The following is a 20369-nucleotide window of genomic DNA, read 5'->3' on the forward strand; positions in this document are numbered from 1 at the left end:
AAAACTGCACGATGGGCATTCTACTCGTTGAGTGCATGAACCTACTTGACGAGTAGGGTGATTTTAGGCATGTACTCGTCGAGTCCCCCTATGGACTCGACGAGTTCACCCAGCAGATTGCATATTTTTCGACTTTTTTCAACAATTTGCATCAAGTATCGAATAAACAAGCCAGGCTCTGATACCACTGAAGGGTTTTGAGCATTCTAACACTCCTAAGGTGTACATGCAACCCTAGAAACCTTGGATCTATGTTTTACTATCATACATGCAAAATTGTTTTTCCAAGATTCTTAGCCTATCTAGCATAGCAAGGGGAACTTTTAAACATAAATGCTAGAAGAACATGCCTTTTGTTGTTTGGATTCCTTGAGAACCTTGTGAGCCTAGCACCTCAAGTGGGATGCCTCAAATGTCGCACACAACACCACAACACTTGGAATAACCTTGAGACAATTTCAATAACACTCAAAATTCGGCTAGCCTCTTTTACTTGCTTGTAGTAGTGCCGATTTTGCTAGTCAAGGGGTCTTTTTATAGTTGTGACACAAGTAGGGTTACACCATGGAAATCCTAATTGTCATGGCATTCCGTATCCCATGATCCATGGGTTTGTAACCTCCATGGACTATCCATGGAGAACCTTATGGGTTTTAACCCAATCCATACAAACCTTGGATCATTAGCCCACTATACAAGAATAGATGATTTCCACAATCAACCCCCACATATTTAATTAGTCTCTTTTTGATCACTTAGTTAATTCCAAATTAATTCTTTGATCGATACTAATTAATAATATTATTAATATATTAGAACTTATAATATATTAATAATCCTTAAGTGTCCTTTCTCTCATTTAGTCTATCCAAGTGTTGCAATGTCATATAACCCAAATGGACCATGCTAACAAGGTCAAGTACAATCCAGGAATAGTTATGAACTTAGACACCTAATCCAACAAAATCAGCTACAGTCTCCTGCTTGGAACTTTTCCATGTTACTGCTCCTCCATTTAGGGTAAACACCCAAACCGACTGAGAGCGTAAATTATCTCTTTCGGTCTGAAAGTTGGTGTTACAATACCCTGTCACCCTCAAGTCATCACTCCCACCTAGGGTAAGGACCCAGTCATTAGTCCTCCGCAGGTACTTAAGAATGTTATTTACTGCAGTCTAGTGAGCTCTACTAGGGTTCCCTTAATATCGACTAACCATGCTCAAAGCAAAAGCCACATCAGGGTGAATACACGTCATACGTACATGATTAAGCCAACAGCATAGGGATATGGTACCTAACTCATATCCGCTGTCTTTTCATCAGGTCTCAGACTCTAAGCCTTTCTCAGTTTGGTATTGCTCTGGATGGGCAATTCACCTTTCTTGGAATTCTCCATGTTGAAATGTTTCAACACCTTATCCAATTATGTACTTTGACTAAGTCCTATTAGTCTTTTACTCCTGTTTCTCAATATCCTTATCCCTAGAATATAGGCAGCTTCCCCAAGGTCCTTCATAGCGAAACACCTCCTAAGCCAGGACTTAACCTCCTGCAAGGTTGGGATGTCGTTTCCTATGAGAAGTATGTCATCCATATACAACACTAGAAAGCTAACTATACTTCCACTAGCTTTTACATATACAATTGACTCATCCTCGCTTCTCAAAAATCCAAACTCTTTGACTTTCTCATCGAAACAAAGATTCCATCTGCGAGATTCTTGTTTTAATCCATAAATGGATTTCTCAAGCTTACACACTCTATTAGGGTACTTTTCACTAATAAAACCCTCTGGCTGACTCATGTAAACATCTTCAGCTAACTTCGCATTAAGGAAAGCGGTTTTGACATCCCGTTGCCATATTTCATAATCATGAAACGCAACTATTGCAAGCATAACCCTTATAGATTTAATCTTCTCTACTGGAGAGAGGGTCTCATCGTAGTCAATTCCATGAGTTTGATTAAACCCCTTCGCAACCAATCGCGCCATATATGTGTGTAATTTCCCATCCATGTCGGTCTTCTTCTTGAAGATCCATTTGCAGCCAATTGTCTTACGACCTGGTACATTTTCAACCAAGTTCCAAACTTGATTGTCATACATGGACTTAATCTCGTGGTCCATAGCCTCTTTCCATTTTGCAAACTCGGGGCCTGCCATGGCTTCCTTGTAGTTATTAGGTTCATCCAGATTTATCAATGTACTATCACTGATAAACGTATTACCTTCAGCTGTTATATGAAAAAAAAAATATAACACAGGTGGAACACTAACTCTACTGGAACGCCTCAGAGGTAAGGACTCGTCAACTAGTTCAACAGGAGTCTCCTCCTCAGGTTGAGCGCTAGTGTTTGACGTTCCTTCATCACTTAACTCTTGAAGCTCTTCAAGGTCAATTTGCCTCCAACTGTCCTCTTGGCATATGATTTCTCTCTCTCTCTCTCTCTCTCTCTCTCTCTTGTAAAACCCTTATCCTCGCAACGAAGACAACATTGTCACTCGGTCTATAGAAGAGATACCCAAAGGACTTATGCGGGTAGCCGATGAAAATACATCGCTCACTACGAGGTTCGAGCTTATCGTGAGTCTCTCATCTTATGAAAGCATCACAACCCAAAACCTTGATCTGTGCTAACAAGGGAACCTTCCATGTCCACATCTCTTTAGGTGTTTTGGAAACCTTTTTAGTAGGGACTAGATTAAGGATATGGGCGGCAATCACAAAGGCATACCCCCATAATGAGATACGTAACGAAGCTCGACTCATCATGAAACAAACCATGTCCAACAAGGTTCGATTGCGCCTCTCAGCCACACCATTAAGTTGTGGTGTCCTGGGTGGCGCCAACTGTGAAACAACTCCACATTCCTTAGGATAGTTGTGAAACTCGATACTAAGATACTCACCACCTCGATCGGATTGAAGCATCTTTATCTTCCTGCCTAATTTATTCTCCACTTCTTGCTTAAACTCTTTGAACTTTTCAATGGTTTCTGATTTATGCTTGAGTAAGTAGATATATCCATATCTACTGTAATCATCAGTAAAAGTCACATAGAAGCGGTTATCATCCTTTGTGGCGAATCTGAAGGTTCCACACACATCGGTGTGTATGAGATCCAACAGACTCTCACCCCTTTCACAAGTACCACTGAAGGGTGACTTAGTCATCTTTCCAAGCAAGCAAGATTCGCAAGTGTCATATGTCTTTAAGTCGAATGACTCCAAGACTCCATCCTTTTGGATTTGGGCTAGGCGCTTCTTGTTGACATGTCCAAGACGACAATGCCACAAGCATGCCTTGTCCAAACCATTGGACGAATCAATATTCAACACATTATTTGCTAAGTTATCTACAACCATCACAGTTTCATATATACCATTACAAGGCAATGCTTTAAAATAAAATACACCATTATAGAAAGCATTAATAGAACCAATTTCATTATCAAATGAAAATCTAAAACCTTTTTTATACAAACCATGAAAGGAAATAATTTTTCTCGCCATATCCGACGAGTAGCAACAATTATTCAACTCTAAATTTAACCTACTACTAAGCAGTATAGAATAAACTCCAATCTTGGACACAAGCGACACTTTCCTATTCCCCATGATTAAGTTCATCTTCCCGTGCTCCACATCCCTACTTTCTTTTAGTCCCTGCAAATCAGAACAAATGTGATAACCACAACCTGTATCAAGGACCCAAGAATTAGCATGTGATGAGTTATTTGATAGAATAGTGTAAATACCTATGAATGTGGGCTCTATCTTCCCATCCATAATGTCCTGCAAGTATTTGGGGCAACTTTGTTTCTAGTGCCCTTTTTCATGACAATGGAAGCACTCTACTTCCTTTGGATTGGAAGAGGGTTTAGCAGAACCACCTTTGGTTCTACTAGAAGAGGATCCATCATGGGACTTTCCCTTGTGGATCTTAGAAGGAGCCTTCCTCTTCTTTCCTTTCCCATTGCTAATTTCCAGAACATTAGTAGCAGTAGTAGGAGTGGGTACAACAGACTTGCCTTTCAAATTACTTTCTGCAGTTCTTACTAGGTCTTGAAGCTTGCTAAGAGTGACTTCCTCCTTGTTCATATGATAAGTCATTCTGAACTGATCATAAAAAGGAGGGAAAGAGTGTAGGATCATGTCAATAGCCAACTATTCATCGAAGTTCACATTCAACTTCAGCAAGCGGTCCACAAACCTTTGCATCTTTTGCAAGTGGGATGTGATGGACTCTCCATCCTTCATTTTGGTTGTAATCATGGAGGAGATGATTTCGTAACTTTCCTACCGAGCACTTTGATGGTACATTTCCATCAAATCTTGGTGCATCTCGAAGCTCAGCAGTGATGGTAGCAATCATAATGCACGACACCTTTTCCGCGTCCCTCTCATGAACCCTGTATTCCTCGATTTGCTCGGGAGTAGCAGTTTGTTCATCAATCTTCTTCAGCTCTTTATCGAGGACATATTCTTTGTCCTCATAGGGAAGGTCCATACAAATGTTTTGACTCCAATCGTTAAAGTTTGATCCATCGAAGATAGCTCTCCCAACCAAGTTCATGAGGGAGAATGAGCTAGAAGGGTTGGAGCCTGAAGCATTGTTTGGATTAGACATCTGAAAACAAAAAAGAATAAGGTTTAGATTAGATAAGAATCCTTAATATAAAACCCAAATGAAATATTATGGCTAGGACCCAACACAATATTCTATAATTCGGAAGAGGGATGCCGTAATCCAATTGCAAAATATTTGAAGGCATGTAAATGACGATTTACCAATTTCCACCATGAAAAACGAAATTGATTATTGAGTTTTAAATGAATTGAAATTCCTAGATTCTTTGAGAATCATTGAACTTTTCAATGGCATGTTCAAATCTCGATTATCCCCTTCATGTTTGTGACTGGGATACCGAGGATCACAAACAAGGTGTGAATAACCATGCAAATTGCTTGGTACACTTGATGTCACTTATCGCCTAATCAATGTGCTGGTTAACCACACATGCTCCATTGATCTTTGAAAAACATCAAGCTACCCTTTTCCACCATTGTTAGTCCCAAATTAGTGTGCCAGTTAACCACACACGCTCCACTAACGACTTGGTAAGGTGCAAAGTGCAATTTCATGGAATAACACCGTTTTAACATTTTTCCTAAAGTAACTAAGATTGGGTATTTATAAAATTTAAGTTACTTTTTAATTTCGTTATACTTATTAATGAGGATTAATGTCGTATCCTACCCATTCGGCTAACGACAGTCCACTAGTTAAGGGAGCGGTGGGTGAGAGTGGACACCCATTCAATCGCCATTTTATAGGCAATTTCCTTATACCCCCTTATAGGCTAGCTTCGTGAATATGGCCTACTAACGGTAAGACTCACTTGTCTTATATATATATATATATATATATATATATATATATATATATATATATATATATATATATATATATATTAACTTTTAGTATTATAATAGTATAAGGGTTGAATTTTAAACTTTTAAAATCCTACGGTTTGGAATTAAATGTTTCATGAATGAGACTTTACAAATTCCAAAACTTGAGGGCAAGTTTTGAAACTCTTCAAAACTCTTGGTTTCCATAACATATAAGTTAATGCATTTCTTATGAATGGGACTTTTCATTTTCCATAACTTGAGGACAAGTTATGGAATTCTTTAAAAACATTTAGATCAATTTTAACCAATAAAATTATCAGGTAATTTGTCATTGATCTAATCTAACTCATAAGGCAAGGCAATTCAAATCAAATAATACAAATAATCAACTTATTATCTTAAAATTTGATAATTGTCCTTTAATTGGATGAGAGAAATCTTTACCTTATCACAAAAATGATTTTTAATAGTCAAAACAGTTTGTGGTAATGATTCTAATCCAAAATTTGGCCAAAAACTGGAAAAAAAACATTCACTAAATAGTCACCACGTCGTGGTCATCAGTCAGATTCCAAAGAAAACTATTTTCTTGCTTTGAATAATTACCAATGCATCAATATAACATAAAACTCCCTAGGCTCTTATACAACTATTGGGTTTTGAGCACTATAGCACTCCTATGGAGCATATACAACCTTAGATGCTTTGGATCAAAGTTTTCTCTAATTTTACATGCAATTTCATTTTTCCAAAGCATACACCCTAACTAGCATGCAATTAGAGATATACAACATAAAACCAAGTTAGATGAATACCTCTTGATACAGCTTGTGGTTCTTGGCCTTTAAAAGCTTTAGCACCTCAAATGTGATGCCTCTAATGTGTCACAAAAACCAAATGCACGACGAGGCTTATGAGAGAGAGGCTAGGTAACAGCAAAATTGGTTATGGTTCTTCATTAGAATGCATGGGGCCGATTTTAAGGGTTAACGGGTTGCTATTATAGTGTGGCAAAGACTAGGGTTTCTTCCATGCAAAACCTAATTCATCATGACCCTTAATATTTCTTAGGTCTTATGGGTTAAACCTTCATGGGCCCATCACTAATCAACCATGGATCATTAGCCCAAACTATAAGTATTACTGATTACATAATCAGTCCCGTAAATTTAATTAGTCTCTTTTGATCACTAAATTAATTCGAAATTAATTCTTGATCAATACTAATTAAATAATATGATTTCTCAATTAATATATTATTCTTATAATATATTAATAAATCACAAATAACCTCTTTCTCAAAAGTCCATCTTATCAAATTGCTCAAGTGAAGGCAACCCAAAAGGACCATGCTACTATCGGGTCAAGTACATACCAATTATAGTTATGGGCGTAGACACCAAATCCTACCGAGGGCCATGTTCGTGCCTCAATGCACTGGTGATGAGGAGATGAAGAAAACCCAGTACCATGATATGTTGAGAGTTGACATTTGAAAATATGTCAGCTACTCGGCGTGCCCGATCTTTGATGATATGATAGCCAGGACACGAGAGAAGGAGATTGATAAAGAGCATATTAGGAAGTGGAAGGTGGAGACTGGGCATATGACTTGAGTTTCGATAAAGAAACCCAAGGGATTTGACTCGATGTCGAAGGGCCAGTAGGGTCGGAGCCACTGTGGGTAATGCGGCAAGACGCATGAGAGAGTTTGCAGATTAGGGGGATCAGGTTGCTATAAGTGCGGCAAGTTGGGACACTTTAGCAGGGATTGTACAGCCCCTGCCCCCACCATTCAGACATCAGACATGCTTTGCTTTCACTTCAATCAGCAAGGCCATAAAAAGGCCAACTACCCGAGATTGGTATTAGGAGCGCCAGTGGCAGCGCCAACTCAAGCGACCCTGCGGATCACAGATAACGGCCAAGGCAAGACAGATGCTCATGTGGTGAGGAGCTGAGCCTTCCAGCTGACTCCCAAAGAGGTGCGTGCCACACCGGATGTGGTAACGGGTATGTTTTTCTTCTCCTTAACTTTTATTATGTTTTATTTTTGATATTTATGTTCCATGTATTCTGTTTTTAGGATCGTTCCATGTGAATGGTATTCCAGTGTTGGTGTTATTTGAAAGTTTTGAGACAATATTAGATTCGATTATTCTTGTGTTTCACTTTGCATGTTTTGACTTCTCGAATAATTAAATTATTCAAACTATTTGCAGTCGATCATACTTTGGAGGTGGGTATTGAAGCTAGACCATCATGAATTGGTTTGTAAATTGTCTAAAGGTGTTTAGACATAGCACAAGTTTGCTGCAGTATTCATGAGTACTCCTGTAATAAGATTTGGGTATTGGACTAAACCCACACTCATTTGAATCCTTCATGGATTTTATCATGAGTGATCATGAGACGATAATATCTTATATTCTTGAAACGGAGAGATATGAGTTGCAGTTTACAAGTCGGTTGCACATTGACGATATGTAAACGCACCAGTAACTCGGTGTTATAAAACGCATCATTGTGTGTGATTTGATTAGTAAATAGAGCAAGCACATGAGTCGAAGTTTATCCGTTCCTTTTACTCTAAGAGGGATAAAAGCAATATATGTGGGGGCCTCAATGATTTAGTGATGACAACCCTAAGAGCTTGGCCAAGCGTGGACTGATTTGATTTGTTCAATTAGTCAGTCTTCATAAATCGGAAATTGGGAAACAACAGATGAATAGAAAGAATGATCATAATCCATGTCTCAGTTCATATGATATCTAGAATGGAGGAATATATGATCCCTTATCTTATGGACGCGTCACTAATTAGATCAGAGTTCGTCAACGGTCTTTTTGAGAGCTACGATTACTAATCGAGTTTTGGAGTCGTACTTACAATTATAGTTATTGGACTTATCCAAGTGGGAGACTGTTGGATTAGGTGTCTAAGCCCATAACTATAATTGGTATGTACTTGACCCGATACAAGCATGGTCCATTTGGGTTGTAACACTTTGGAACAATTTGATAGGATGGATATTTGAGAAAGAGGTTAATGTGCTTTATTAATATATTATAAGAATAATATATTAATTGAGAAATCATATTGTTTAATTAGTATTGATCAATAATTAATTTAGTGATCAAAATAGACTAATTAAATTAACAGGGGACTGATTGTGTAAATTAGTGATATATATAGTTTGGGCTAATGATCCATATTGATTAGTAATGGACTAAGTTCATGTAAGAATCCATGAAGTGTTAGTCTAAAGGGCTTATCGTATGGATTATTGGACTAAGGCCCAAGGAAGTGGATTAGGGTTTGACTCTTGGATTCTACAATATATATATATATATATATATATATATATATATATATATATATATATATATATATATATATATATATATATATATGTAACCCCTAAGCCAAAAATCATACACTAGTGATTCTAAGAAGCTCTAGATGATTTTTGTGTCTCCAAACCTCTCTCTCAAGTTCCTCCTCTTGTTCTTGGTTTGTTAAAAGACATTTGAGGCATCACACTTGAGGTTCTAGGCTCTTGAAAGATCAATTGCTACAAGCTACAATTAAGAGATATTCTTCTAACTTACTTTTATGTTTCAATTACCAATATTGTATGCTAGTAGGTTTCTAGCTTTGGAAATTTTTTGTTGCATGTATAACTGGAGAAAGCTTAGATCCAAATCTATTAGGGTTGTATGTGCACCATAGGAGTGTTAGAGTACATAAAACCCAACAACTACAATGTGGACCGTTCATGTGTTCAACAGCGAGAGCCAGACGCTACCTTCATCTGGGATGCACAAGTTTTGTCGCGTACGTTATGGATACCCGGGAGGAAGGTAAGGCGATCGTCAATGATGTGCCAGCTATGTGGGAGTATCTGGATGTGTTCCCAGAGGACTTGCCTGGGGTACCTCCGGAGAGATAGGTGGAGTTCAGGATTGACGTAGTTCCGGGTGCGGCTTCGATAGCCAAGACACCATATCGGTTGGCTCCTCCCGAGAAGCAGGAGTTGTCTACATAGCTACACGAGCTGTTAAACAAGGGATTTATCAGGCCGAGCAGTTCACCTTGGGGACCGTCGATTCTGTTTGTGAAGAAGAACTGGTCTCACTGGATGTGTATAGACTACTGGGAGTTGAATAACGTAACGGTGAAGGACCGTTACCTTCTCCCGAGGATTGACAGTCTCTTTGATTAGCTTCAGGAGGCATCTTGGTTTTCCAAGATCGATTTTTGTTCAGGCTATCACCATATGAGACTCAGAGATGAGGTTGTATAGAAGACTGCTTTCCTGACTCGCTAAGGCCACTATGAGTTCGTGGTGATGCCATTTGGGCTCACCAATGCTCTTGCTGCGTTCATGGATCTCATGAACCGCGTATGCAAACCGATGCTGGATCGGTCTATGATAGTCTTTATTGATGATATCTTGTTTTATTCCAAGTAGGAGCAGCACAAGGAGCACTTGCTGGAGGTGATAGAGACACTGAGGAGGGAGAAATGTTTCGCAAAGTTACCCAAGTGCGATTTTTGGCTGTGTGAGGTGCGGTTTCTGGGGCACCTCGTCAACTAGAACGGTATATTGGTCGATCCGGCCAAGGTGGAGGACATGATGAGATGGGAGGTTCCGAGGTCCCCATCCGAGATTCAGATCTTCCTTGGTTTAGCAGGCTATTATCGGAGAATCATTCAGGATTTCTCCAAGATAGTGGTACCCCTGACCCGGCTGACGAAGAAGGCTATTGTCTTTTGCTAGCGGCCTAAGCAACAGACAGCGTTCGAGACTTTGAAGCAGAGGTTGCGTGAGGCGCCGATCTTAGCCATGCTAGAGGGCGTTGAGGATTTCATAGTGTATTGTGACGCGTCTATATCAGGTTTGGGCGCAGTGTTGATGCAGATAGGGCATTTCATCGCTTACACCTCGAGGCAGTTGAAGCATCACGAGGTGAATTACCCAACAGATGACATGGTGTTGGGGGCAGTTATTTTTTCCCTCAACATTTGGCGACACTACCTCTATGGGGTCCATTGTACCATTTACACGGATCACTAGAGCTTGATGTACTTGATGGACCAGCCAAATCTGAACATGAGACAGCGACGGTGGTTGGATGTAGTGAAGGATTACGATTGCGAGATTCTCTACCACTCGGGGAAGGCCAATGTTGTGGCCGATGCACTTAGCCGCAAGGCATTCGCGGCCACGATCAGATACATCTACCTGAGGATGACAGTAGTGACTCCGCTTTTGGAGCGGATTCGGGAGGCTAAGCAGGAGGCTATGAAGGAGGAACACCAGAAGAGTGAGTGTATCGTGGATCAGATTTCCTCTTTCGAATATGATAGTCGCGGGCTATTGACACTCCATCGTAGAGTATGGGTTCCGTACGTGGGCGGTGTGCACCAAATCTTGATAGAAGAGGCACACAAATCCAGATTTTCCATCCATCCCAGAGTGACGAAGATGTATACAGATCTCCGTCCTGATTACTGGTGGCCCTATATAAAGCGGGATGTAGCCTAGTACGTTGAGAGTTGCTCGACCTATAGGGAGGTAAAGGCCGAACACCAGACACCTCACAAAAAGACGCAACCGTTGGAAATCCCTATGTGGAAATGGGAGGATATTACCATTGACTTCAATACGAAGTTGCCTTGGACGCCGCGCAGACTTGACGCGATATGGGTCATCGTGGATCGATTGACCAGGAGTGCCCATTTCATACTGATTCAGGAGAGTATCTCGGCCGAGAAGCTGGAAGACAACTACATCAGAGAGGTAGTAGCTCAACACGGGGTGCCAGTTTCTGTGATTTCTAACAGGGATGTGCGGTTCACTTCCAGATTCTGGAAGAAACTTCATGACGAGTTGGGTACTCGTCTGCACTTCAGCAAGGCTTTCCAACCACAAATGGATGGCCAGAGCAAGCGGACCATCCAAACTTCGGAGGATATGTTGTGGGCATGCGTCCTAAACTCTGGTGGTAGCTGGTAGGGGTGAGAATCGGAACCGGTTATCTGTTTTCGGAACCGGAACCGCCTCGGAACCGCTGGTTGCATAACCGGAACCGCCTTAAGTGGTTCCAGTTTTGGTTCTAATTTTTTTGGAACCGCTACCCGCCGGGTAACTATCGGAACCGATATATATATATATATATATATATATATATATATATATATATATATATATATATATATATATAACAGTAGCTATGTTTTGTTTTAATTAGTACTGTAACATTACCTTTTAATATTATTAAACGAATTTGATTGTGTTTTGTTTTAGTTAGTATCCTAAAATTACCATTTAATATTACTAAACGAAATTGACTAATTGTCCGTAGCTATAATTTTTTGGTTTGTAATGTGCTTAACTTTTTGAGAATACAAGTATTATTCGTTGAAAAATTATCTATGTTTTTATTTTTGTTTACAGCTTTGTAATAGACATGCTTATTTTTCAAATAAAAAGAAAAAAAAAACTAAAAAGGTTTAAAACAACCGGGTACCCGGTACCGGAACCGGTCCCGCGGTTCCGGTTTCGGTTCCAATATCCCAAGAACCGACGGTTCCGGTTCCAGACATTTAGGACGGATACCTGCCTATGCTCATCCTTAGTAGCTGGGATACCTACATTCCCTTGGCAGAGTTTTCCTATAATAATATTTATCATGTCAGTATCGACCGGCCTCCCTTCGAGATGGTTTACGGTAGGAGGCACATGACCCCAATATGTTGGGGTGAGGTTGGTCAGAGGGTCATGGGGAGTACTGAGGTGGTACTCAAGACGACGGAGAAGATCCAACAGGTCTAGAGTAGACTTCAGACGACCTAGAGTGGGTAGAAGAGGTACACTGACAAACGCCGATCAAACTTGGAATTTCAGGTCAAGGATATGGTGCTTCTGAGGGTGTCACCTTGGAAAGGTGTCATCTGCTTCAGAAAACGGGGCAAGCTGGGCCCCAGGTATATCAGAGCTTTCAGGTTTATAGCATGGGTGGGCAAGGTGGCGTATAGGTTGGATCTTCCGGAAGAACTTAGTGTTGGATTAGTGTCTAAGTCCATAACTATTTTTGTATGTACTTGACCTGATGGTGCATGGTCCTTTTGGGTTGCCTTCACCAAAGCAACTTGATAGGATGAATTATGGAGAGAAAGGATTAAATATGATTTATTAATATATTATGAGAATAATATATTAAAGGAGAAATCATATTGTTTAATTAATATTAGTCAATAATTAATTGGTAATTAGTTTGTGACTAAAAGAGATTAATTAAACTTAAGGGACTGGAATTTTAATTATAAGATAATTGCAATTTGGGCCATGGATTGCCTTATATTAAGGAGTGGACGAATTCTATGGGAAACCCATGGGGAAATCGTCCAAAGCCTTAAGGAAAGGAATCTATGGGTTGCTTAGGGCTTAAGCATCCAAATTAGGGTTTCCTTGTTAGATAACCCTAATAGCCTCCTATATATATAGATCCCTTATGACCCAAAAACGTGGCTAAGCATCCTTATAGGGTTTCACATGTTTTTGGGCAGCCTCCATCCTCTCTCCTCTTCATCCTCTTGCTCTTGGTGTTTGTGAACCATTAGAGGAGTGACATTTGTGACTCTAAGCTTTCTAAAGTCAATACAAGGAGGAATTGGGATTGTTATTGCTACATAACAATCAAGGTAATATCTTAAACTCATTCTCATGTTAATATGATTACTTGAATGCTAGAATTAGGGTTTATAGTCTTGGATAACTTGCATGTACAATAGAGAAACCTAGATCCAAGCATTAGGGTTTGTATGAGCACATAGGATGTTCTTATGACCAAAACCCATCAGTGGTATCAAAGTCTAGATTGGTTTCTATTGTATTGATGCCATGTATGTTGAAAAAAATTCGTTTTTGTGGTTCTGCATCATGGACTCGGCGAGTCCCACTGTGGACTCGGCGAGTTGCCCCTACTCGGCGAGTCCATGGGGGCACTCGGCGAGTTCGAGCGTCAGATGGAGCTATTTTCGGGATTTCTTGTTGTTTATCTTTCAGATATTTTCCTTTATCATATTAGATCAATATAAATCCGATTTTATGATATATATGACTATATTCGTGATCTAATTGAAGATATTTATCAATTAATAAAATATTTGTTGCCTTATGTAATAATTGATTAATTATTTTGATCAAATTAGTAAATTGTTTTGCAAGAAATCATTAAATAAATCAAATATGGATAATTATGTGATTAAATGTTAATAAAGATTATTTGTTATTTGATCCTTGTGTTATGAAAAGTTTCATATTTTCCCCTTTAGGTTTTATAGTTTAAATTTAAACTCAAAGGTTTTGTTTTTTGAATTTTAAATAGTTGAAACCCAAATGTTTTGAAAAAAGGTTTCAAAACTTGCCCTCAAGTTTTGAAATTTAAATTTTGATTAAAAAGTTTAATTTTGATGTATATTTAAATTCTAAACCCTAATGTTTTGAAATGTTTCAAAACTTTCCCTCAAGTTTTGGAATTTAAAAGTTGATTAAAGATTAATTAGGAATGTTAAATTCTAAAACCCTAGTATTGTTTTGAAAAGTTCAAATCACACCCTTATGGTTTTATTAATTAATTAAGGTGTATAATTAAAAGAGGTTTAATAAATCCATAAAAGTTTTGGTTTACAATTTAATTGAATTAAAAGTATAATTGTTAAATTTAACCACCTAGTATTTTAAAAGTATAAAATACACCCTATACTATATATATATATATATATATATATATATATATATATATATATATATATATATATATATATATATATATATATATATATATATAACATTAAAAGTCTAACATTATATATATGTATGAGTAAAAGTCAGTCTTACCGTTAGTAGGCCTCATTCACGAACCTGGTCTATAAGGGGTGTTTAAGGAAATTGCCTATAAAATGGCGATTGAATGGGTATCCACTCTTACCCACCGCACTCTTGACTAGTGGAGGGTCGTTAGCCGAACGGGTAGGATGGGACAAAACCTTCCATTATAAGTATAATGAAGTATAAAAGTAACTAAATGTTTTCATAAAATTCCCAATCTTAGTTACTTAGGAAAAAGTGAATTGATGCAATTCCATAAATTACACTTTGTGCCCTTGCAAAGACGTTAGTGGAGAGTGTGTGGTTTACCGGCACACTAATTGGTTCTAAGCAAAGGTAGCAAAGGGTGACTCAATGTTTGTCATAGTTCGGTGGAGCGTGTGTGGTTTATCGGCACATCGAATAGGTGACTGTAACATGTGGGGGAACCATGTAGTTTGCATGGTTATTCACACCCGCTTTGTGATCCTCGGCATCCCAGTCACAAACAAGAGGGGCATATCGAGATTTAAACATGCCATTGAAAAGTTCAATGAATCTCAAAGGATCTAGGAGTTTTCATAGATTTAAAACTTAAATTTCTTTTTTGTTTTTAATGGTGGAAATTAGTGAATCGTCATTCACTTACCTTCAAATATTCTGCAACTAGATTACGACATCCCTTTTCTAGGTTGTAGTGTATTGTGTTGGGTCCTAGCCTTAGTATCTCATTTGGGTGATTTACTAAGTACTCAATCAATCAACTAACTTGAATTCGTTTTCTCCCGTTTTGTAGATGTCAAAGTTCGACAACTATGGTCTTCCTAAATCCTGTGGAACAAGCATTCCACATGAAGATGATATTCCACGATTCGATCGAGGAACAAGAGATCATACTTCACCTCCTCCACCTCCTCCAATTATTCTCCCTAACCCACAAGTTCGAAGGATTGAAAGGTTCAAGCTCACTAAAGCCCTATTGGAAATAAAACATGAAGATTGTAAACCTGTGTGTGCCCACGTTCTAGGAATGAAATCACACATTGATAGGTTGATAAGGTTAGGTGTGTCATTCCCGGATGAGTTGGCTGTGAATTGGGTTTTGCAGTCACTTCTTGAATCATATAATGAGTTCAAAAGAAAGTATTATATGATGGATCATGACGACAACCTCATTGACCTAACTTACATGCTCATTGCTGCTGAATCAGAAATGATTTGGTGAAGCAATGGAGCGTATTTGTTGGGAAAGTCAACCGACCATGCTTCCGAGGACGTTCTAAGAGAAGCGACCTGTGTTTGCTGCCAAGAGAAAGGGCGTTGGATACAAGTCTGCCCAAAGAGCCTGAAGAGTCCAGAAGATGGGAGAGTCAAAGAGTATGGTTGCGCTTCAGGTAAAATCCACTATCTAACTCTGTTAAGTTCCTATTCATTGATTCTTAATACATGATGTGATAAGATTGCATTTGAATGTTTTGCAGGATCGGTGAAAAGAAAGGAAGCTTGGTGAAAGAGCAAGATGAATCTAATCACAAGGAATGGATCTTGATCGCATGGACTTGAAGATTAGATTTTGAGCTTAGATAGTTATGAGAGAGTTGTTAGAAATTTTTCTTTTGAAATACATAGTTTTCAATGGATTTTTCATTGTAAGGACAAATGTTTTCCGCTGCTTTTATAAATAAAAATAAATTTTGGTTTGACTTGTTTATTTATTTATTTCCTTGCAATAAAATCGTTATGAAAATTGGTGTTTGCATATTTCTACAACAAATGGATATGATTCTTATTTATGGTGTTTATGGAAAAGTCGAGAATTTACCAAATAGGGAGAGTTTCTCATCGCCCAAGTTTCAATTGGACAGAAATTTGGAATCATGCAACTTGGTTGCACGAAGAATGAGAAATTTCATATTTGGAAATTAGACTAATTCATTGACAAAGTGTCAAGTGAAGGACTAGGAGATCGAGTACACAAAGTTGTGTGTTGGTCAAAGTCCACCATAAGAGTAACAAGATATTCGTCATGGTTTACTAAAAGTTTTGTAAATATGATTATACTGATGGGTTTTAGCCATAAGAACTTTCCTATGTGCGCATGCAAAACCCTAATGCTTGGATCTAGGATTTCTAATTAAACATGCTTTGAATCCAAGACTTCTAATGACTATTTAGGTGTAATAACAATATTGAAACAGATCTAGAATCATACCTTTGAATTCCTTGTTGATCTTGTTGTCTTGGAGCTTCTAGAGTCACAATTGTCACTCCTCTAATGGCTTACAAACACCAAATAGCAAGGAGGATGATTTGAGAGAGAGGAGAGGGGAGGAAATCGGCCAGGGTTTCTATACTTTTGATGAAGTACCGATTTCCTTATGCCATAGGGTCTATATATACTTGTAGACTCCTTAAGGGTTACAACCTAAACCTTAATTGGATAATCTTCTCTTAAGGCTATCCAAATCCATTCCTTAGATAACCCCTTGGACGATTTGAAGCAATCCATAGCTTCTAGAATCCGTCCAATGCATATCTATATGGATTTACAGTCTAAAGTTAAACTATCAAACAATTGACAGTTTATACCCTCTTATTTAATTAATCTCTTTAAGTCACCAAATTAATTCCAATTAATTTATGACTTATATTAATCAAATAACAATATTATTATTCTTTATATTATTCCCATAATATACTAATAATATTTACTCTCTCTTAATAAATCATCCTATCAAGTTGCTATGGTGAAGGCAACCCAAAAGGACCATGCACAACCGGGTCAAATACTTGCCTAATATAGTTGTAGCCTTAGACACTATTCCAACATATACTTATAAGATTAAGTGTAATTCGGAATTGATTAAAAAGGTTTAAATCAATAGCAAAACGGATAAGAAGAATCATGTAGGCAGAAAGATAAAAGTTTCTCCATTCTAAGAAGAAGGGAGAGTAGCTTTTATGCTTTATGATAGGTCTTAATAATTAAGAACCATATCTCAATTGATCCTCTAAGTGGGTCTTAGTACAATTGTATGTTTAAGAAGAGGAATCAAGGATTGAAGAAATGGTTAAATCAAGAAGTCAATCATACTTCGTTCCAATAACAAGTCTTAAAGTTAAGATTGTGACAATGAGTGACAAGTATTAAGAAGGTTTATAACATTCATCAAATGTAGAATAAGGAAAAAGGTTTTCTTGTTCTCGCACATTTGAAATTGGCAAGCTGTGATGTCTTGGATAAGACAAAGACCAACTATGACCAATTTATGAAGTGTTTTGATAAAAGCTACACTAACTCTTGAATATTTATTTGTCAAGAAATGTTTATTGACAAGAGAATCTTATATGTCAAGGAGTCAGTGGGAGTCTTAATGGTCTTGAAAAGTTTCAAGAAAAAATCAAAATAGACCTTATCGATCATCACTAGCACACGAGTTGAGGTTTACAACCTATCGTGTTGACATTATTTTGTTTCTGTGTTGTTCCAATTGAGTTAATTATGCATGTGAGTCCTATGAGTTCTCGTTTGAATGCATAAAAGGCAGGGACCTTGATCAATGAAAAGTACATTGATAGGAAAAGGTGAGCTGCTTAGCTACTTGGAAGACGTGGTGGGCAGCTGTGCTACCATAAGGCAAGAAATCAAGATTAAGAAAGTTCGGTCCATATGAGTTTGAATTTGTCACAAACTTTGGTTTTGACAAATTCACATGGATAGGAACACATACACCGTTTAAATCTACGTGTCATAAGATTTCCTCCTTCATGAAATGATTGTGAGGAAATACTTTCACTAAGAAAGATTTTAAGAAGATAGTGATTGTAAAATTGCATTCTCAAATTCGATTATGGTTACGGTATCCCTTTCCATGATTTGAATTGTGAGGTTTGGCAATTAGTCTTAATTATTTAGACACACATATAAGCTATCTAAGGCAGAGGTGTATAAGTTTAAGAGGCCTTGATAAAAGATTATCAAAGCATTAAGTATTAGAAACATGGACTTAAGAAATTTAATAGGTATTGTTTTTCTGAAAGTTAAGATCTTTATGAATACATGTCGAAGCTAGTGGGAGCATAAGTGTTATGTTTTATAATAATCATCATTGTATGATTATTAAGGAAAGTATTGCAAGTTAGCAATATTAATTATAGAAAACAAGAGTTATACCTTGAAAAGTAGTGTTGTAAAGTTGTTTTACTATAATTAAGGGAGAGAATATTATGCTTCATTTCAAATCTAAAGGCTTAGGTTGTGGAATGTTAATAAATTTAGTCAAAGGTACATAGTGTATTCTTCAAATTTTGATTATGATTACGGCATTCCTCTTCACAATTCGAATTTTGAGAACATAGCACATAAAATATTATGGCAGAAGATTGATAAAGTATCAAATCTTTATGTAAGACATTATGCATTGTGTCCCATACGCTTCGGGTATAGGATCGATTGCAAATGCTATAATATTTGACCATTCTAAAATTTTCCAAATGTCTAGCGCATTTAGAGGGAAAAAGGAAAAGAATCAGTTTTCACTAAGATAATTAAACAACTATCAAAGGACAATCCAAAGTTCGCCTAGGATTGGTCGCTTGTGAGTAGTTGGAAGTATGGTATTGGATGGACCATATCGACATTATTATGAATAGATAAGATTCTATTAAGAATGAGTTGTCATATGGTAAGTATGGAAAGTTTTCCATATTGGGAGTTGGATATTGAAAATCTATGTCTAGATGAGAAACTTTTATGCAAAAGGATGTTCAAAGGAATATACTTTGAGTGAGAGACATCATATCTAAGAAATTGTATTGTAACAATATCCGATAGAGGACTTTGTAATATAATTGGCAATAGTCTTTGTGACTTTGGTGCAGTGATATTACGAAAGGATCATTGCATAAAATGTTAGAATCTAGCGTATTCTATAAGTGGCAAGAATTTGATATTCTTTCACTTATGAAAAAGGATTTGGAGTTGTGAAATGAGTATGATTGGAAATGTGTTCAATGTGATCTATTTCATAAAGTAAGAACCATAGGTAAACATTGTGTGCATGCTAGGAGCATGGGACAAGTGTTGTAATTCAAGTAAGAAGTTGATTACCCAAAACGACAAATAATGAGTAATTGATATGGTGATAAATAAAAGGAGTTTTGTTTATACTCAAAGGTTTGAGGCCATATGGGATTAGTATTATTATTGTGTTTCACTTTGCATGTTTTGACTTCCTGAATAATTTAATTGGTTAAGAACAGTCAAATTATTCGAACGGGCCACAGTCGTTCATATGTTGGAAGTAGGTATGGATGAAGACTGTCGTGAATTGGTGTGTGGATTGTCTAAAGAGTATTAGACATAAGCAAATGTTTGCTGCAACGTTCATGAGTGCTTATGAATATGATTTGAGCATTGGATTAAACCCACGCTCACTTGGATCACTCCATGAATTGTATCACGAATGATTGGTGAGACGATAACATCTTATATTCTTGAAACCTAGATGTGTGAGTTGTATCTTGCGAATCGGTTGCACATTGATAATATGTAAACGCACCAGTAACTTGGTGTTATAAAACATATTGTTGTGTATGATTCGGTGAGTGAGTGCAAGCGGGCATTGAATCAAAGTTTATCCGTTCCTTTTATCCAAAGAAGGATAAAAGCGATATCTTTGGGCCCCTCGATGATTTATTGATGACAAAGGTAAATGCTCGGCCGGGCTAGGGCTAATTTGATTTGTTCAATTAGTCAGTCATCATAATCGGAAATCAAGAAATAGTACAAAGAGAATGATTAGAAATCATGTCTCATACGATATCTAGAATGGAGGAATATATGATCCCTTATCTAAAGGACACGCGTATCTGATATGATCAGAGTTGACAGCGGCTTTGGAAAGCTACGATTGTAGATCAGGATCTGAAATTATACGCATAATAGTTATTAGACTTATCCAAGTGGGAGACTGTTGGATTAGTGTCTAAGTCCATAACTATTTTGGTATGTACTTGACCTGATGGTGCATGGTCCACTACAAGAAAAATACCCTTTAATGACGCGCAA

The sequence above is a fragment of the Lactuca serriola genome, chromosome 4 (genome assembly GCF_051521515.1).
Source record: "Lactuca serriola cultivar US96UC23 chromosome 4, Lser_US96UC23_V15, whole genome shotgun sequence".
NCBI classification, from domain to species: Eukaryota; Viridiplantae; Streptophyta; class Magnoliopsida; order Asterales; family Asteraceae; genus Lactuca; species Lactuca serriola.